This window comes from Mauremys mutica, chromosome 6, assembly GCF_020497125.1.
Source record: "Mauremys mutica isolate MM-2020 ecotype Southern chromosome 6, ASM2049712v1, whole genome shotgun sequence".
Taxonomy (NCBI): domain Eukaryota; kingdom Metazoa; phylum Chordata; order Testudines; family Geoemydidae; genus Mauremys; species Mauremys mutica.
The window spans coordinates 77,239,700-77,261,834 of record NC_059077.1 but is presented as its reverse complement, the minus strand read 5'-3'; positions in this window follow the sequence as shown (position 1 = coordinate 77,261,834).

Below are 22,135 nucleotides of genomic sequence, written 5' to 3'. Positions count from 1 at the left end.
GTTATCCATTTAAATCCCTCTGTATAACCATAGGATAATATCCTCTTTGATATGCAGTGACAGTACATGCATCCCATAATGTTTCATGCCTCTTTTCAAAAGCCCAGCCAACTGCATGTCTGCCATTTGTGACAGAAGCATGGATCCCGCACAGCTCTGCACTATTGTGATGAGTGTTACGAGCATGGGGTGCCTGATCCTGCAGTATTTGCAGAGCTGCCAGAGGAGCCACGGGGAACATGACAATTCCTTCAAGGCTAGATTGCTGCGGGACATAGAAAGAAACAATTCAAGGTTGTTGTTGGCATTCACAGAGCAGTTGAAGATGGTAGAGCGCTAGTTCTAGGACCAATAAACAAGCACTGATTGGTGGAATCACATCATTATGCAGGTATAGGATGATGAACAGTGGCTGCAGGACTTTTGAATGTGCAAGGCCACATTCCTCGGTGTGTGTGCAGAGCTTGCCCCAGCCCTCCAGTGCAGTAACACCAGAATGAGAGCTGCACTGACTGGCAATCACTATGTGCAGGCTTGCAATGCCAGATTCCTACCGATCAGTCAGGAATCAATTTGAAGTTGGGAAAGCCACCAGGGGGTTTGCTGACAGTGACTCTGGGCAATGTGCAGGACATAGTTGATGGTTTTACAGCAATGGGATTCCTGAACTGTGGTGGACTGATAGATGGCATGCATATCCCTATTTTGACACCAAACCACTTTGCCACAAAGTACATCAACATAAGGGGCTACTTTTCCACAGTATTGGAAGTGCTGGTGGATCACAGGGACATTTTACCAACATCAACACAGGATGGTCAGGGAAGGTGCATCTTTAAGAACACAGGCCTGTTCCGAAAGCTGCAAGCAGGGACTTTCTTTCCAGACTGGCAGATTACCATTGACGATATTGAAATGCCAACAGTGTCCCAGCCTACCTGTTACTCCCATGGCTCATGAAGCCACACACTGGCCACCTCAACAGCAGCAAGGAGCACTTCAGCTACAGGCACAGAATTGTAGAATATCAGGATTGGAAGGGACCTCAGGATGGTCATCTAGTCCAACCCCCTGCTCAAAGCAGGGCCAATCCCCAGATTTTTGCCCCAGATCCTTAAATGGCCCCCTCAAGGATTGAACTCACAACCCTGGCTTTAGCAGGCCAATTCTCAAACCACTGAGCTATCCCCCTGAATGACAGTTGAATGTGCCTTTGGCCATTTGAAAGGCAGCTGTGCTGTCTACTCATGAGATTAGATCTCAGTGAAAAAAATATCCGAATGGTTATAGCTTCCTGCTGCATGCTACATAATATCTGTGAAACAAAAGGGGAAAGTTTCCATCCGGATGGATGTCAGAGGTGGAATGGCTGTCTGCTGATTTTGAGCAGCAAGATACCAGGGCTATAAGAAGAGCTCAACAGGGAGCTATATAGTTCAGGGAGGCTTTGTTTTAATAGTGTTTTAATAGTGAGCTACAGTAACGTGTGTTGCTGTAGTGTGTTCTGCCTGGGGTTTTTCTTGCATCCTGGTACAAACCTTGTAATGAGTGCTCTGTGTGTAGTAATATAACATTGCAAATGCACCTATTGCTATTATCTGTGAATGATGTCAGCCCTGGCCAACATATGTTGTGAACTAGATGAATTAAGTTTCCATAAATAGACTTTTATTCCAAACCCATGCAAACAGACACATTTACAACTGAATGAAACTTTATGAATACAGGGAAGAGAACCTTTGAAGTGGAAAGAACAGTCATTTTCATTTCACAGACACATACACCAACTGACTGTCTCACAGGTCAGTGTATGTGCGGCTGTGATTGTTTGTACTCTCCCCCAGGGTGCAGTGATGGGGGTAATGCAGTGGACCCGGATACCACTGGGAATGTGGAAGGGGCAGGGTATGTAGGGAGGTCTCAGAATGCAGTTTTCTATGGGCTGCAGAGGGAGGCAAACATGGGTCTGAACATTGAATCTGAACATGGGTCTGAACATTGAATCTGAAGGTCAACAAGAGTTTCTAGCATGTCTGCTTGCTGCTTGAGAAGTGGTAGCATCTCCCGCTGCACATCTCTCTCCTTTTCCTGTGCTTTTCTCCTGTCCACTCTATCCCTGTCCATTCTGTCCACGAGGGTGATCCTCCAAGCACTGTGCTCGGTATCCGAAGCACCAGAAGCTTGCAGGATCTCTTGGAACATGTCATCCCGCGTCCTCTTCCTTCTCCTCCTCATTTGGCTGAGCCACTTCACTGGTGAAGACGGAGAGACCCTCCAGGCCACATTTCTAGCTGCAAAAGATAAAATACACAGAGGTACTATTGTGAGTGTATTCACAAGATAAATGGGCGTACTGAACCCACTCCCCTTGATCCACACAAGTTGCAAGCACTACATAAAGCATGGCGGCAGTCCCAGCCATGGTGAGTAAGGCCTGGGGGAGGAGGAGGAAGGAGGCAAGTTGAGACAATAAAGGCTCAATAAGGCAGCTCACAGATATGAGTATATGTGGATAGGGCAATTGAACTGAATACTGGCACTGTTTTGCACAGGTGATGGTGATTTTAGCTGATATCTCACTCCTGAGGGTAACAGAGGCTGAAAGGGAATAGCTCTTGCAGGCGTCTGGCTGCAGACTGGGGCCGTATGCTGCTAGCCTATGTGCTGAAATGGTGCCTGCTGAAGTAATTGCTGAGTGGCAAGGGAAAGTCTCCTCCCACAGCAGAAGAAATAAGGCAGCTCTCCCCAGAAACCTTCAGCAGAGGATGCAGACTACCTACAGGAAAACTTCCTTGAGATCTCTATGGAGGATTCATGGGACATTCCGATGCACATAAGCAAACTGTTCTGAAGGGCCCCCTCTGCCTAGCTGAACAGGGGAATAAGAAGCAGAGAGCAACTCTGCCTCTATTGGTTATATCACTACCTCTTCTAGCATGGTTAAAAAAGCATAAATGAACAGATGTGTCTCTGCCATATCAAAGCAAACTGCAAACTTACCAGAGTTTCCTTCCCCCTGCATTAGGCTCACCTGTGCTGGACTTTATAGGGACTGGCTCAACTGCTCTGGAGTCAAAACCAGGTCCTGGCTTGCTGTGCCACTGGATCCCCCAATCGCCTGTCCCCCAACTCCTCCTTCTCCTCTTCCTCATCCAACACCTCCTCCTCACTGTTCACACCAGGGACCTGTGACTCTGGCTTGTCTGAAGTATCCAGCAGGTACTTGGGGGAGGGGGGCGCTCCACTGAAGATAGCTCTTCGTAAAAGGGCTGAGAAGTGTTTACTTAGCTGTCATTATATCACTGTTCAAAAAGATTTGAAACTTCTCTTTTTTGACTCAGTGTAGCTGTAGTAACTCTTTTAGCATTAATGAAAATTAAGTGCATCCAAGGAGAGGACCAAATTCTGCTCTGAGTTTTTCCAAGTGCAAATCAGGAGTAACTCTATGTAAGTCAGTACTGGTTTTCCAGATAAATCAGTCTGCCCATGACTCATTTTTATTCACATTGCCATTTTCCCACCACATATGCTTTCAGTGTATCATACCTGCTTGCCCTTATTTATTTATTTAGGATAGCTGGAGCTGGCAGGATGATAAAACCTAATGGTACCCAGTAAAAGTAAATTGAGTTAACTGGATTTACAGTGGTTTAACTGAGAGTAGGATTTTAGTAGGACTAAAGCTTTTAGTCATTTAGATTTGTGTGTGTGTGTGTGTGTGTGTGTGTGTGTGTATGTGTGTGTGTGTGTAAAATTAATATCCCCCTCCTGCAAAAATATGGTTTAAATCATTTAACAGTTAATTGGAACTACTTCAGCTCTTAATAGCATGAAGTCTAAATTTTGATTGCCATTTTCCTTCAACAGTTCAAAGCTATCCAATGGTTCAAAGCAGGGGAGGTCATTCTGAATGAAAATCTCTTCCCTCAAATTAAAAAGTCTTGTGTAGTCACCTGAATTGCAAGCATGGTGCTCTTCCTCGCTATATCATATTCATTACATTTGCCAATCAGGTTTGAATATGGGACTGTGGTTGTATATTGGGGGATGTTTACTGATCTTGCATTAAAAGAGGCTGAACTTAGCTCCAACTGGCTGACGTAAAACATTTGCACACAGAATTTTCACATTACAGATTTTAAACTGATCACTCTTAAAGGACTCAGTGAGTACTGACATACGTAAAACTTCAGGAAAGGCTAGAATTAAGGTTAATGAACTCTTCCAAAGATACCTGTTACATTTGAGCTTGTGAAGGGAAGTTCATTCATCCTCCATTGTTCATCAAATGCAATGGCTGAAGAATAAACCTTAAATCAGTTTTTAGTTTCAGGGATTGTCTTTCCAGAAAGGCAGGTAACTATTTTTAGACAAGGTGATATTGTGCTTTTTTCATATTTCCATGTAAGGGGAAACAATTATTTCTGTTGTGGATGAAAAAAGTTATTAGCTCTTCATGGACCTATTCCTACATAACTTAAAACTTGGTTTTAAAATCCTAGGTACAACAGTATCTTGAAAGTTGAAAAAGTTGTCCTCTCTTCCTTTTTTTCTTAGTATTTGTCCATTTCTCTACACAACGTTAAAATGTACTTATGACAATGGATATTAATTAGTTTAATGGGGCGTCTGCCCCACACTGGTGGAGAAAGGGTTAAAAGAAGCCCTGGGGAGGCTGTGCAGCAGACAGCCAATCAGTGAGGGGCTACAAGAAGCAGCCAATCAGGGCAGAGCAGGCCCATATATAAAGAGAACTGCAGAGCAGAGAAGGCAGTTCTCTCTTGGGACTCTATAGAGAAGGGACTGGATTTCTGAAGGGCTGATGGAACGAATAGCACCCTGGACAGAGCAGTGCTGGGTCTGGTCAGGGGAGTGAGAGGGAGCTCTAACCAGATTGGCTGAAAGACTGAAGCCCTGATATAGGGTGGAGAAGGTGCTAAGGCTATGGGGAAGTGTACCAGGGAAATGGATGGTGGGGATTGAAGGAGATGCAGTGCATGGCTGTTGCCTAGAGGGTCCCTGGGTTGGGATTTGGAGTAATGGGTGGGCCTGGGTCTCCCCACTGCTCACTTGCCACTGAGGGTAGTGGCCAGTGAAGGGTTGCAGTTTGCCACTGAAGCAAGTGGCTAGAACCTTGGGTTGCAGTTGGCCATGGAAGCGAGTGGCTGGACAGAGGATGGCTGGTTCCACTGGAAGGGGGAGAGAATGGAATGGGGCATGGCCAGAGGGCTCTGTCCTGAAGAGGATGCTGTAATCCTTGAGGTGATGTGGGTCTGGAGCAGAATTGATGGCAATGAGACACCACTGGAGGAGGGTGCCCTGTGAAAAGACTGAGTTAATTGCCAGCAGGAGGCACCACAGTGGTGAGTCCTGCCCTGTTACAATTAATGAAGAAATTTGTTTTGGGGCTTATCACCTGGGCACCTTCCAGCAACCAGACTTAATTATAGAATATAATGAAACTAATTTCTCAATAAGAACTCCTAACCCCTATTTTCTAATATAACTAGGGTCTATCAAAACTAGATCAAAGAAATAGGTTTTATACTGCTCTCTGAGGCATGCCAACCCAGGCTGTATTGATCTGCTGGAGGAAGCAGGTTCCAGAAACCAACCTCTTGTTCTGAGAACACCATGCTACCTGTTAGTGAGGAATTGGGCACAGGAAATGGCACTGAGGTACCTACAGGATTATAAATATTATGATTGGACATACGGAGAGTGACAATTCTTCAACTGGCAATGCAAACAATTGGCAATATTGCCAATTCACACCATTTTATTGCAAATATCATGGGTTTTTTGTTTTGTTTAAGCCCCAGAAACTTGAGTTCTATGATTATACGGGCATTTCAGCTTTCATTTTTAAGGTATGTTTTTAACACTTATTATTGTGGTGAAAATCTGTAAACAGGAATCTTTCTGAATCAGAAATCAGAAGGCAAATAAAAAGAACCCATTAATTCTTTTAAAAAACGTGGTTTTTAAAAGTTGAAATCTCAGGATTTCAGGGGCCTGATTCATGAATGCTTAGGAGTGGGTACTGGAACTGCATCCAAAACTATTTGGATCTTACGATGGACTGTTTACCCCCACACAGACCCTGGATGGGTGAATGTGGACCTGAAGGGCTAATTATGTTACTTGGCTGCACCTGGAGGGAGAGCCAGTCTTAACTGATCATGAACCCCACCTGGCAGGAGCAGGCTGTTTGTATACAGAGTGGAAGTAGGTAGCAGAATGGGTGCTGCAGGGAGAGGCTGCATTTACTCTCTAGGAATAAAGAGGTGGTGGGGGAGAAGTCTAGGGGGGAGAATAAGCCCTGGGATCCTAGCCTGACTAGAGAAGGTTGACAAGCACCCTGAAAGAGGAGTAGGATTTGGATTGCCAGGGAGTGAGAGCCCTAGGAGGTGTTCTGTGGCAGCACAAAGCAAGGGGAACTTAAAAGATGCAAGCCTGACAAAGGCCAGATAGGAAGGAGACTGGAGAAAGAAACCCAAGGAATGGGACTGCACAGGCTTTAGCTGCTGGTTGTAGGGTCCTGGGCTGGAATCTGGTGTAGTGGGAGGGCCCAGGTTCCCCTACCAGCCACTGGGAAGGTGGCCTGAGTCCAAAGAAGGTGACAAAGACCTTGGAAAGCCCAGAGGTTAGGACTGGGGTCCAGAAGCTGGGGCTAAAGACCCTCTTGTGAGGACACTGAACTATCCTACATTGGACTTTCTTTTAGCCTGGAAGCAGAGGATAAAATTGTGACCTGGCCACAGGGCTGAATACAGGCAGAGATCACTGCAGTGACTGAGGGGCCATCAGCCATAGGGTGAAATATGCTATACCATGCCTGGCCATGAGGAGATGCTCCTGAGGTGAGTTAACTCCTTCACAGAGCCATACAGATTATAACCAACAACTTGACCTGCAACTAGAAGCAAATAAGTATCCAGCAGAAAATTCAAAGCTCTAGTGTTATATAAGATTATAATGGTTAAGGCCCCTGAAGAGAGATGCAGTTGTATGCTGCACTAGATGAAGCTTTTGAATCTTTTTTAAAAATATCCCCAAATATAGTGCATTGTATAAGTGTCTTAAGGTTTTAAAGACATGAAACTCTGAGGTGAGGCCCACATTGGAGAGGAAGAGTCATTATCTAGGAAGCTATCATAGATCGGGGAGGGGGGAAGCATTACATACCACAGCTGTCTCCTGAGAGGACAGTAGCAGCAATGAATCCAAAATGATCCTGAGCCTGAGAACTCTATTGGCAGAGGTGTATTGTATACCTCCAATAAAAATTGCATTTAAAGATTTACCTGCTCCTGTAGTGTAGAGGTTCTCAAACTTCCTTGCACTGTGACCCGCTTCTGACAACAAAAACTACTAAACAACCCCAGGAGGAGGGTCTGGGACCTGAGTCTGCCTGAGCCCCACCGCCCTAGGCAGGGGACCTAAAGCCTGGGCTCCACCACTTTGGGTGGGGGTGCGGGGGTGGGAGGGCAAAGCTGAAGCCCAAGGGCTTCAGCCCCAGGCAGAGAGACTGTAACCTGAGCCCCATCACCCAGGGCTGAAGCTCTTAGGCTTCAGCCCTGGCCCTGAGTGGTGGGGCTCAGCCTTCAGCCCTGGGCCCCAGCAAGTCTAATGCCAGCCTTGGTGACTCCATTAAAATGAACCACTTTGGGGTCCCAACCCATAGTTTGAGAACAGCTGCTATAGCACAGCCTTCTACATCACTTCTGCCTTATACAGACAGAGCTTAACTCTGTTCCCATCCACCTTCCTGGCTCTGTCAGACATTGGGAGACAGCAACATCTAGGCCTGACCAAACAGATGCATTTCCTCCTCCTATGGGTGGTGCTGTTCACGGTAAAAGACATCTCACAGTTAAACATAGTTTCAGTCCTCAAAATTCTCATTGACCTTTTAAGCACAACAAAATACCTTAGTGGAGATGGTCAGAAAAATGTTTTTGAAATTTCTGTGAGAAATGGAAAACATTGACATAGAAAATTTTAAATTGTGAAAAAAGTCCATCTCTATACCAGACTATAGCAAACACATTGCAGAAATATCCAAACATACCTAATCTATCCAGAATAGATTCTTCAGCAGGGAAAAGTAAGCCTCTGAGTAAATAACACACAATAAGTCACTGACTACTCAGTATTACTGAGGTGTGATCTTCAGTGAGAATTGAAACTTCTCTGGTTATCAATGTCCGCTAGGGACAAATGGAGAACTCGAGTCAGAATCAGTTTCAAAGAACAGGTTTTTTTTTTCTAGTCCTTGCTCTCCAGAAACAACCTGTGAGCTTTGTTACAAACAACAATTGTGCAATTTGAACTTGGTTAACTATTCTATAGATGATGCACAAGTCAGAAGATTTTGCTGTATTCCCCCATAGCTGCACTAGCTCTGCAATGAGAAGTATAAATTAGTAAAATAATATTTCTGTCTGTAACATAAGGGAAGATGTGTCAGAATACACAAGTGGAGGGAAACTGAGTGAGAAGGTGACTTTCTAACCACAACCACATTTTAAGTGACAAAAGTATCCCCGTGGTTTCAAGTACAATTTTTTTTTACCTTAAGTCAATAACTACTTCTGGTTGGCAACTGATTTTTATGAGTCACTTGAGCAGTAATTTAAGAGGTTTCACTGTACTATAGTTACAAACAGGAATCACATTACTGGCTGCTGAAAAACAAACAGATCTGGGGTGGAAAGCAACATCCAGGGCACAGCACACTTCACCACAGTGAGAATAGAAATTTTGGCCAATGAAACAGTGGTAAGTCCCTTTCAACATTCCATAGTATTTTTTCATAACTGTATGTCCTCACAGAGCAAACAGGATCTTCGTTTTAAGGGGTTGGGTCAGATCACCTTGCACCAGTTTGGGTGAATAAGGGTAAATCACCACCCTATACAAACTAATCCCCTGAACTCCAAGAAGAATCCACCTTGAGGAAGAGAATGTGAGGCCACTATTCTTGCTTAATTTCTACTTGATCAGGACAGAAAAGTTTCTATCTGTGCTCCTGGTGGAGGCTGCAAAGGAGACCTGCTGAATCAGAACATCCCCAGTTGCTATGGACATTCCCCATCCCTGACCTTGAAAGATGCATGGGACTGGCCAGGAAGTTGGGTTATGGCTGCTTTGCCCCACCACAGTCTTACCAGTGGTTGTACTTTACACTGATCAAGGGTTAATACCAGCAGAAACTGGTATAGAGCCTGGCGTGAATTTAGCATGTTGTCCAAAAGACTAACATAGTAATCTTATTCTCTGCACTTATTCAGTGCTTGTCATACATAGATTTAAATCGCCTTCCAGAGCTGGGTGAGCATTATTACAGAACTCTTCACTAAAAATCCTACTTACTGTTCTGATGGACTAACACTGAATGACACTGAGTCTCTGCACACAACTTCCTATCTAAAGGATGAACTTGAAAGGACAGGACTGTGTTTTTATACTGTTGCAATAAACTCAATGGGGCTAGATTCTCATCCTAGTTACACTGATATGTCAATGAAGTGACTCTGAATGTACTAGTGCAACTGAGAGCAGACTGTGGCTCAGTGACTTTCCATTGTTGCCATTTAAAAACTGTCCTTTAAAAAATATTAAGATGTATGTGATGTTCGTATCTGGACTTTAATCAGAGAATGGAGGTATTTGATTTAAAAGTGTAGCAGTGAAATGTTAAAACTGGGTCAAAGAAGCCTAAGATCTTTCTCTGAATTAAAAACACACATACAGTACATGAAATGTTCTATCCTAGTCTGTAAGGGGGAAGGGGTGTAACTAGCATTTCCTCTTCTGCAAATTTTCAGACTGGAATGCAATAGCACATCTGTATGGAATTAACATGGCATCTCTCCCTGGTACATACAGATTCATGTGACTGCACAACTAGAGTCTGTGATCTTGAGTCCTGATTTGTTTTACCTAGTAAAAACATCACGATTGATTGTACCTATGGGTCCAATAATTAAAAAGGATAATATGATCTTCCTTAAAAAATAGTCATCAGCCAACCTTGTAGTAGTTTCAGCACTCCTGTATTTGTGCTTCAGCGACACTCTTCAGGAGGCTAAACACCAAACCAAACATTTACATTTTAGTCACTGCTAATAGATTCTAGACAAGAAAATAGTGTTATACTTTATCTAAATCATAGCTTGGAACATTTCTAATGATTCCCAATGTCCCAGTTGGTATGCCACTGGTATAATTAACAAGTATCAGAGGGGTAGCTGTGTTAGTCTGGATCTGTAAAAGCAGCAAAGAATCCTGTGGCACCTTATAGACTAACAGACATTTTGCAGCATGAGCTTTCGTGGGTGAATACCCACTTCGTCGGATGCAAGAGACGAAGTGGGTATTCACCCACGAAAGCTCATGCTGCAAGACGTCTGTTAGTCTATAAGGTGCCACAGGATTCTTTGCTGCTGGTATAAGTGAGTTGCTTTAAAAGGACAGTTTTGGTATGTCAGTTAGAAACATTCGCCACAGATATTTGGGTGTGATTTCATCACTGCATTATATGAGTTTGGCACTGGTCTAGCACTATTGAAATCAATGGAATTACACCAGCATAAAACTGGATTAATGCAATGGCAGATCAGTGATGATATAGGTTGTACCATTACAAGTTAATGATGTATTCCACAGTGATTCAGGAAAAAATTATTTATTTTTTTATGTATGTATTTATGCAATCTTTTAAAGTCATAAGCTACCAATTGGAGTTCTACATGTTGAGCACTTGCAGATTTGAACCCTAGATAAATTTAGTATCTGACAATATTTAAATATGCAAGTGGGCCAGAAGTTACAGATTTAATCTTCCTTGGGAATGTGTTATCTGTGTAGCCAGGGATTTGTATAATTCAGTTTGTCCTCTAAGATATTAAACAATCAAATTCTGCCCTGAATTATATCCCATACAAAGCTACTGAAGTCAATGAGGCTGCAGTGTGTATAAGTTAGGGCAGGATTTGGTCCTAAAATGCTGAGGATTTTCACTTCATATTGTACTAGGAAAAGAGAAAAATTAAGATAATTACTATTTTTATTTTGTTCAGAATCCTAATTACATCGTGTTACTGCCTAGCCTTGGGCATACAGAGGACTCTCTGGACTGCCTCCAAGATCTCTAGACTCTGTGGGGTCACAGATCTAAAACAGGCAGAATAGAGAGTTTAGGTGTGATGCATTCATTGTCCCAGCAGCTATAATAGTGACATTCAATGAAATAATGGGGGGAAAAGAGAGTTCACAAACTATTACTGAGCGTTGTGTTTCCCAAACTTGTGTAAAGTCAGAGATATCTTATTTCCGTGATTCTTTCAATTAAAACTTTTTATTTTATGTATTTTTATTTTCATGCAGCATAGAAAAGCTATGGAGTGTGGAACAGAGGAAATTCTCAGGTTTTTCAGATGCCCAGTGCAGTCAATACATTGGAACGTGTGACTTGTAACAATTCCCAGAACTCTTCTGCTGATCTAATTTTACCCAACATCAAGGATTATCTTGAAATTACAAGACTTGGCCTGAATGCAAAAGGTGACTATTGAGCTGATTTTTAAAATGCTGTAGAGTAAGTAATAGGCATGACTGTGTGGTTACACAACTGAAAATATAGGTTTGAACCCCATTGTCTCAATTCAATGAGATTTAGAGCATTTACAGTCTTTCTTTTTTAAGAGTATAAAAATAAGAAGTTGAGTCAGTAAGCAGTAACTACAAGAAGCCCACAAAACCACTATTACTATTATTTTATTAAAATCTGATAAGGCAAATTCACTGCCCCACTCCACTCCTGTTGCACTGCTCTGGGACTAAGAGCACTCAGAGCACCCAAGATGGGGAGTCCCACACTGTGAGAGAGTCTCTGGGGGTGGGGAGGAAGAGAGAAGAGTCAGTGCGACCAGACCTACATAGCCCATCCCCATTTTTTTGGTTGCAAATGATTAATTGTGGACTTTACCCATAAAGACACTATAGCTGAGAAACTCTTTTGTAGTTTATACCTTTTTTTTCTGGAACTTGACTCCTTTCAAAATAGACCACACGGTAAAGTATTTGATAAGTATTTAATGAGATGCTGCTAGTTGCCTGTTTCACTTGAATAAGGACGTGCGCATGCACACACAGTATCCCTATAGCAATTCCCATTCTGTGCATTAAAATCCGTTAACTCTTCTTAATGGAAAGGTGTGCTGCTATTTCCATCTACTGATGGACTTCTAAATTAAGAAGATTACACATTTGATCTCTCTTACACAATTATACAATTCATACAAGAAAACAAATCTGATTTTTATCTCTTTAAAAAAAGTGTGGAGTGTTCATATACAAAGTAATCACCTCAATCAGTGAGGGACAGATTCAGTATGCAGTAGGATATATTAGTACCTAATTAATGTACATTGAGCTTTCACCCTCCTGTTTCTCATAAACAGGACCTGGGTGCAGCTGCATTAAGGATATGCATACATGATTTGGAAAAAGGGGTAAACAGGGACATAGCAAAACTTGCAGATGATACAAAACTACTACTCAAGATAGTTAAGTCCCAGGCAGACGGTGAAGAGCTACAAAAGGATCTCACAAAATTGGGTGACTGGGCAACAAATTGCAGATGAAATTCAATATTGATAAATGCAAAGTAATACACATTGGAAAATACAATTCCAACTACACACATAAAATGATGGGGTCTAAATTAGCTGTTAACATTCAGCAAACAGATCTTGGAGTCATTGTAGATAGTTCTCTGAAAACATCCACTCAATGTGCAGCAGCAGTCAAAAAAGCAAACAGAATGCTCGGAGCCATTAAGAGATGACTAGATAAAAGAGAAAATATAATATTGCCTCTATATAAATCCATGGTATGCCCACATCTTTAATACTGCATGCAGATGTGGTTGCCCCATCTCAAAAAAAGGCAACAAAAATGATTAGGGGTATGGAATGGCTTCCGTATAAGGAGAGATTAAAAAGATGGACTTTTCAGCTTGGGAAAAGACTACTAAGGGGGGATATGATTGAGGTCTATAAAATCATGACTGGTGGGGAGAAAGTAAATAAGGAAGTGTTTACTCCTTCTCATAACACAAGAACTAGGGCTCTTTAATAGACAGCGGGTTTAAAACAAACAAGGAAGTATTTCTTCACACAATGCACAGTCAGCCTGTGGATATCTTTGCCACAGGATGTTGTGAAGGCTAAGAATATAACAGGGTTCAAAAAAGAACTAGATAAGTTCATGGAGGATAGATCCATCAATGGCTGCTATCCCTGTCCATCCTGGTTGGTGTCCCTAGCCTTTGTTTGCTAGAAGCTGAGATGGATCACTTGATGATTCCCCGTTCTGTTCATTCCCTCTGAGACACCTGGCATTGGCCACTGTCAGAAGACGGGATGCTGGACTAGATGGACCTTTGGTCTGACCAAGTATAGCTGTTCTTATCTAATGTGCTTGAAAATATTATGCATCACAAAACTGAATTATCTCTTTTGGTAACTGGCAGGACTATGGAACAGTTCTTCACTATACTACACACTATTATTATGTATTGATTTTTATATATATATATATTTTCTATTGTAGAAAAGAAATGCCTAAAGGCCTCAATATGACAAGGCCCCATTTTGCTAGGCACTGTATAAACAATTAGTAAGGTATTATCCTTTTCCTGAAGACTTGTGCTAAGATGACAATAAAGATAGCCAGGACAGAGAAGAGGAAGGCAGTCAACATATATTAAAAATTGTATACACACATATAATACATCACATCAAATACAACTGGCTACCTCTAAGCCTATGTGCTTTATTTTTTTCTAAAAAGATTGTATTTAGGACTGCATTCACTCTGCCACTGGAGAGGTTCCAAAACAGGTAACGGCAATGGTGTGGTTCTGCTGCTCTGGGGCAGGAAAGGGACCAGGGGCGGGGAAAGAAGCAAGGGGCAGAAATCCAAGGGGCCATGTGGGGCTGCCATAGAGTTCGGCTCTGGATAGGGTTATCACATCATCTCATTGCCCTTTCCTCTCCCAAAACACAATGGTTTCTAACAAACTTTAACCCAATGGTCCCCAAACTTTTTACCTTGTGATGCCAAGGTTGGTGCCAGGGCTGATGCTGGGGCTGGAATCTTGGCCCAGGTGGGAGTCGGAGCCAAGGCCGGGAGCAGGGGCCATGGCTGGGAGCAGAGCTGCAGATGGGCTGAGGCCAGGGCTGCAGCTGGGGGGCAGGGCTGGATGTGGAGCTGGGGCCATGCCTTGGCAGGGAGGTGGGGCCACAGCCAGGAGCTGGGTGGTGCTCCCTCCCTGCTTCCAATGGGCGCTGACCCAGGCCCTTCTGTGCCCCCCAAGCATTCCTCTGTGCACTCCTAGGGAGGTGGGGAAGAGATAGAGTGGGGTGGGGAGTGCACCCTACAGTTTGGGGACCACTTTTCTAACCATAGTGTCTCTTCTGATCATATAGGAGCAGCTGTTGTCCAGTGAACATTCTGGAGTTTTTGTATGTAGATCTGGTCCCTTTTGGTTATGCTAGATACTGGCCTGATTGGTCATGGTGTCTTTCCAGCACATGCTAGTAATTTTTGAATCTTTGTTTTATCTGGAGACAGACTGTATAACTGAAAGTAGCCATTTTCCAAGGCATTCAGTTTCCATGTCATTAGCACTTGTGCCAGATTTGGCTGCCACATTATAAAATGCAGAGGTATGGGTTATGGCCTTCCATTTTAGCTCTAACTTTTCATTGTAACTTTTCATCTTCTCTGCCAAGTTACTGACTTACGGATAGCTTAATGACATATTTTATTCCCAGTCCTTGTAAACTTGGGAGAATGTTCACTGCTGAACTGTGAAGTGTGCAGTTTAATTTGATCTGAAAAGTCCATGTCTGGTGAATATAGAAACTGTGTAACGATTACAGATTTACTTTGTATCCTCTCATTTGATGTCTGAAGTACTTGGAACAGCTGTGTTGTCAACTATCCACAAATATTCATTTCTATTCTACAGTAAACCCACTACTTGATGCTGCTGTGATCTGTGCTACTACTAAGATTTCCTTGTGGGAGACTCTGTGGTATTAGAAGATCTCACACTTTGCTACGCTTTTCAATTTTTTTCTTGTGCCAACCTAGGCTATCACTTCCTTTTGCCACTTTTTACATTTTTCTTTCTCGCAATCTTACCTGTATTCAATGTTTTATTTCTTGTTTAATTATCTGGGATAGTATTTTCCTTTGATCACGAATCCACCCATTTCACAGTTTCTTAGTGGTTTCTTTATGGCTGTGTTTGAGTTGCATTGTCCTGAGGCCATGCTTATTACTATATTATCCTTACTGTGTCTTCCTTCATGGCATCTTTTTTTGCTTTGTTTGTATGTAGATTCTCATTGATTAGAGTCCTTTGTGCTTCTACCTCATCTTCCCTTTTCTGTCTCCTGACTTAATTTTATATATGCAAAGGAAAACATATCCACATTACTTTTTTTCTGACTTATTGCTGGTTTTCAGTTTATACAGTTGCAGTTTAAGCAACAGCCTCAGAATCATTGGTGTTGTACAATTAGCAGTGATAATAACAAGCTGCTATGTCTTTTTATTTTGCATAAATATAGAGGGTACTTCTGCAAGTACTTTAGATGCATATATGCATCCCCCTATTTCCCTTTTCATCAGCACCACCTTTAGTCCTGATTGTAGTGTATCGCCAGGTAGTTTAACCAGATGGATGCATTATAATGGCATTGAGGTCCAGTAGATAAGACAGTAGGACTCAGAAGAGGTGGGTTCTCTATTGCTGATCTTGGGCAAATCATTTAATCTTTATACAGTACCTTGTTTTCTCTATCTGTAAAAAGGAAATTATGATCATGTTTAATGTGCTTGTAAGTCTAAAGAAGAAACTTACTGTACAAGATTGTTACTGTTATTTACCATAGCTTAAAACTGTTTCTCTATCTCTTCCCCACCTCCCCCCATTCATTGGATGATTCTCACTTTTCCTCCTAGGACAAACAAACATTTGTTTCAAAAGATTAGTTACAACCCACTAGACAATTGGATTAATTTAAAGTATATTCTTTAAGTCTTACATTTAAATGATTTATGAGATAGAGATAGAGAATCTCTATCTACCTACCGTATTTTCCACTGCATGCATCCGATGAAGTGGGCTGTAGCCCACGAAAGCTTATGCTCAAATAAATTTGTTAATCTCTAAGGTGTCACCAGTACTCTTTTTTTTTCTTTTTTTTATGTGAGTTTAAATACCAGATGGACCCGATATGCTCCCAGTATACTTTAATTAATAAATATTGGAAGATCAAAGTAGTACAGACCTGCTGTAGCATTAGCAAAGTGGGAGCAAGGCCAGACCACGGGTAGATCTTTGAAGCTGCAAGCTCTTTTTTTAATTATACAGTGAGGACCAACCAGATCTCACTCATTTGGGCAACATTTTAAAGCAAGTTTTAAAGATCTCCATATGGCAATGAAGAATTTGCAAAGTACTAATACAGTGGTGACAGAAAACAGAGTAATACATTATATGAAAATGGGTAGGAAAATCTAACAGTGGAATGGGCAAGATCACTTGACAGCAAGGATAAAAAAGATCATGAATTCTGAGGAAATGGTCCTGCAGAAATGTTTAGACATTGGTGAAAAGGGGTAAATTGATTCACTTCAATACCACATTATTTTTATTTTGCTGTTTTGTAATTCTTGTGAATGCAAACTTGAATATATGTAAGTGAATAACTTTAGGTAATAAGGTGTTGCTTTCTCAAATATCACCACACTTAAACTACCACTAATACCACCATACCAGTTATCAGTTTTAACAAACCTGTCAATGCTCCAAGACTGTTAACAGAGACAGAGACAGATTGGTTGCAAGAAACACAGGCAACATCACCATGGATGGGTACAAGGGAGAGAGAAGGGATAAGGTGCACTTAAGGAAAATATATCTGCAAAATCAAGCAGGGCTTATAAAGAGACTAGTCAATTATAAGTTGATTGGTAGAAGACATGCCTCACCTCAGTTTACAAGAGCTGTAATCCATCTGTGTAATCAAACATTTATTATTAATTATTATTATTAATAATAAACATAAAGATCTCAATTCTGCCACTCTTACTCACATTGAGGAATTACTTTGCTCTGCAAGTAGCCCCATTGCAATCAATAGAAGGTGGCAGAGTCTGGTTCTGATCTTTTGTATAAAGTTGTATTTTGTTAATTCACTATGTCTCCCGTTTTGTTCTATTTCTCTTCCTTCATTGGTTGGTTCTTTCTGCTATATACTCTAATCCTTGTGTATATAGCAGAATCTTTTCAGTGTCTTTTCTCTTTCTATTATGTTTTATCATTTTAAATTAATCTCCTTTCCTTCCCTCGTGTTCTGTTAATGTCTACCTTCTTGTCTGTGACTTTTTTATTCTCACTTCCCTCCTTCAATGTCTCTTCTGATGTTTTACTGGCTCATAGGGTAGAGTGGGGCTAAATCATGAAAGGCCTGAAAGACTAGAAGCTTGAATCAGGCTGTTGAGGTGAAGTGGGAGCCAGTGGAGGGACTCTCAGAGGGTATATCTACATGGCCATTAAAAACCCACGGTTGGTCCTGCCTGCGGACTCGGGCTCACGCTAAGGAGCTGTTTAATTGCAGCATAGATAGTTTGGAATCAGGCTGCAGCTCAAGCTCCAGGGCCCTCCCATCTCACAGGGCCCTGCAGCCCAGGCTTGAGCCTGAGCCCAAACATCTACACGACAATTGAACAGCCCCTTAGCCCAAGCCCTGTAAGTCTGAGTCAGCTGGCATAGGCCAGTGGTGTGGGTTTTTAAGTGCTGTGTAGACATACCCAGAGGGGGCTGTTGTGGTCAGGAGTGTGAGACCAGGAAAATCATCTTGGCAACAGCATTCTGAATAGACTTGAGTCAAGCAAGGTTGCAGTACACAAGGTCCTAAATGAGGAGGTTGCAGCAGTTAAGATGGAAACTGTGTGGTGAAAGAGTTCCAGCTGTGTGGACAGAGAAGAAAAGGCCTGAATGTGAGGATCCACCTAGAGGACACAGATGACATCCACGTTACAGGCTTGAGTAACAGTGAGGCTGGTCGTGGTGTCTACAGTTTTGGAGAAGGAAGAGAATGAGCAGGAAAAGTTCAAGAGCCCAATTTTGGCCATGTTGATTTTAACATGACACCTGGACATTGACAAAGCCTGAGATAGCTCATTAGAAAAACAAACTAGATTTCTGAGTCACTGGCACACTGACAGTAGTCAGTCATGCTTCCACATAAGAGCGCTCAATGTATGTCTACTCTGAAATAATAAACTCATGCCTAGTGCAGACTGCAGGGCTATAAAACAGTGTAGACATTTGGGCTTGGGCTGGAGCCCAGGTTTTTTAACCTGGAGTTCCAGAGCCTGGGCTCCAGCCTGAGCCCAAACATGTATGCTGCAATTTTATAGCCCCAAGAGCCATCTGATACCAGCCACCTGTGGGTATTTTTTATTGCAGTGTAGATGTACCCTGTGTGACATTAGGCTCCAAATTCCAACATTCAAAGGTGACTTGGGCACTTAGCACCTGAGTCTTATTGAGACTCAATAGATAAGTCATAATTTGCGCTATTCAAAGTGGGAGTGACCCACCAAAAACAACCCCACAGACTTTTTTGGGATTGAAATATAAATCCCCAAAATTTCCATGTGTTTGGAATACAATTTCACAATTTACTTTTTTTCAGTATTTTTATTTTGCTGTATACCTTGCACCCATTTTAAAAATACTTATACTGTACTGGGGGAAACTTAAGGTTGCTTTTGGGGGAGGGAAACTTTGCTAGCCAAATTATTTTTATATATATATATATATATATATATATATATATATATATATATAAAATTAATATCACAGTAGCCATTTTAAGTTTTAAATTACTAAATGTATGCAAATGTGGTATCAAATGTACATAAACTGAAAAATTATGGATCTAATCCTTCAGCCCTTGTTCAGGCAAGTGACTTTAAATTAAATGGAAGACTTTTTCTAAAACACAGGGTTCTTCCACTATAGATTCAAATGTTCTCAAGTCTATAAAATAAAAGCAAAGTAATATGAAAGCAAGCTGAGTAAGAATTCCTAGAGAAAAGGGCTAGTTTTTATGCTGGCACAGTCTATTGGCATGTGTATTTTTTTTAATAGTTGTACAGGCATCTAGACTTGGATAGATGCTTTTAATATATCTAAGTAAATAATGTGGGTGAATATGTATTTAAGCTCACTAATCAAATATGGACACAGAACATCCTGTTCAAGATTAAAAATGATCATATGGCCAACAGCTCAAACTTATATGGATCCTATTTTACTAAAGTAATAGTATGACAAATCACACTTTGCACTATTCTCAGAGTACTAATAAACTAGGATTATACATACTTCTCCTACTCTTTTCCTCAATAAAGGATCGTTTTTGGAAAAAGTCAAGTAGTTAGAAAAAAGAGTACATCCCTAAACTAGCCAATTTTAAATGGAACAGTTAGATATATCTAAGTTTAGACTTGACTGTTTTCTGCTCAGACAGGAAATAAGATTTCATGATCTCTGTCACTATTGGTAAGATATGGCATAGAACTTCAGCTACTAGTTGTCTAGCTATTTTCCTTCCAGCTTCATCTGTTACAGGATCTCCGTATACCATGCTGAAGCTGGAGAAGAGAATTAAGAGTCACTGTGACAGTCTACTTTGATCATCATCCTGTTCCTATTACACCTCTGGCGTTTAGCGCAGCAACAAACCGCCTCCACTCCTGTTTCTGGCAAGTCTTTCAATGGCTCCCCAGCTGTGCCATGGGTTTTTCAGCTTGGCTTCCACAGTTCTTCGCCATGTTATTTTTGGGCAGCCTCATTGTCGCTTGTCTTCAAGTGTCCATCTTATTGCTACTCTGGTGATGGAACCAGTTTCCATCCAAAGCATATAACCGATCCGTCTCCAACGCCTCCTGACAATGATGGTGCTCAGATCCTCTTGCCTGCACTGGGTCAGTGGAGGACATAATTATAATGACCTAACTCTAGAAGAACTAGACCTTTGGCAATGTTTGGTTGGTAACACAGTATTCTTCCCTACATTAATTTGAAACGGCAGTGATTCCTTCAGCCTCTGAAGGCAGATACTGTCTCAAAAGGTCCATTTTTCCACTCAGAAAGGTGTGACCCAACCTCAGATTGAAGGACAGTTTTTACTGCAAGGGAATAATCTTCATCCCTTTCATGGGTGCCAGGTTTTGGTAGTGTCCCAAGCAGAGCCATCCTGTCCATAGGTTGGACCGGGCCCCACACTGTGGGGGGCCCCATGCTTCAGGGAGATGCAGGGTTTAGGGCAACCTTGGATGTTAACAGGGAGCTTGGCACCAGCAGCGAGCAACCTGCCCCCAGCCCGCACTGCTCTGCCGGTTCCTGGCATCCCCCGGACCAGCATCCCCATGAAGCAGGGGGCCCCCAAAAGTGCAGAGTCCAGGGAGGTTGCCCTAGTCCAACCTAGGGACAGGACGGCTCTGAAAATTTAAGCCCAAACATTCGTGGAGCTGGGTCCACGTTCTTGACTATCGATGGAGCACAGGCATCCTGGGCCCATGTAAGTTGCTGCCTATGATCCCTTCTGTATCTCATCCCCACCTGAAAATAAAAGTAAAAATTGCCAGCTCTGTGTAGGTAGCCAGAAGCTACTTGGAAAAAGTACCAAGTACAGTAGTAGCCATGATATTGTGAGAAGTCTTCCTCAATAGCATTTTAATCGCTCAGGCCTGCCTTCATAAACGGAGAAAACTGAATGTCTCCCATTTACTACCAGAGCAATGACAAATGTTTGTAAAAAAAACAAAACAACTCACCCCTGGTTTAGGTTGGTCAGACTCTCAAACCTTTAAGGTGAACTTAGGCCAGTTTTTGAGCATTTGTTCAATTTTCAACAAATCTAGGTGTGTTTATGGTTTTGGGTGGAAACCAAGCAGAGACAAGAAATCAGGTAAACAAGCTGATTCTTGCTTTGATGTTTGAGGTTTATTTGAAACAGAAACACAAAGCAACCTCAACAAGCAGAAACATCCAAGCAAAGTAAAGAAAGTTTTGCAGATCATGACTTGTTATTATCCAGGCCTTCCAGAGAAGTCACTAAACTCTCATACAAATACACAAGGTTAAAAAAAGACAAAAGATGAAAATCTGATTCCCCTCTAGAGCGCTACTGGTGTCCTCATTTAACTGCCGAGGTTTAGCTACTCAACCGCACGCCTCCTGGAAGAATAAACATTCATTGTCTGGGCTCCCCAAGGCAACCCCTCCTCCCGCTGGACTGAAATTAGAACAAAGTCAGCCAAAAGGTCACGGATAGAAAGAGCGCAATTACGTGCCCTTTTCACCGCAGCTAACTGTCCAATTTCCTCAACAGACCTCAGCTGCAGGACGGCTCCCACCACTGAAGGGGCTGCTGCACTGCAGTTCTGCCCATCTCCCCCAATGCCCTTTATGTGATCAGGTCTGTGGTCTTCTTGCATGTGAGTGTCGGTGCGTTCGAGATCCACTTCTGTGCCCCAGAGAGAAATAAATCCCCAGAGGAGAAGGGGTGGACTTCGCTTGGGGAGCACCTCTGCCCTAACTCTCTGCACACGTAGTTCTAACGCGCCCCGGCACGTGGAAGGAGAGGGTCCCCGCTACCCGAGCGGTTGCTAAGGAAAGAAAGCAAGCGAGGGACCAAGGCAGCTTTTTCCTCTCCAAGAGAGCCCCCGTCACAGCGCCGTCTCCTGAGCGCCCGCTGCACCGAGCCGCCCCGAGGCGCGAGGGGGAGAAAGGCGAAGTTATGGAACCGGGGGGCAAGGGGCCCGTGGAATGAAAGGACGGACACCCCGGGAACCCCGCTCGCAGCCTCCTCGCCACGCCTCCCTCTTATAACCTCATCCTCGCCCATCCCCCTCTCCGACTTCCTCTCCCCCGCAACCCCTCCTCCTTCCCCCCACCTCCCCATCTCTTCCCGCTGCACCTCTCCCTCCCCCACCCCCGTTCTCAGCCCCTCCTCCTCCTCCCCACCCA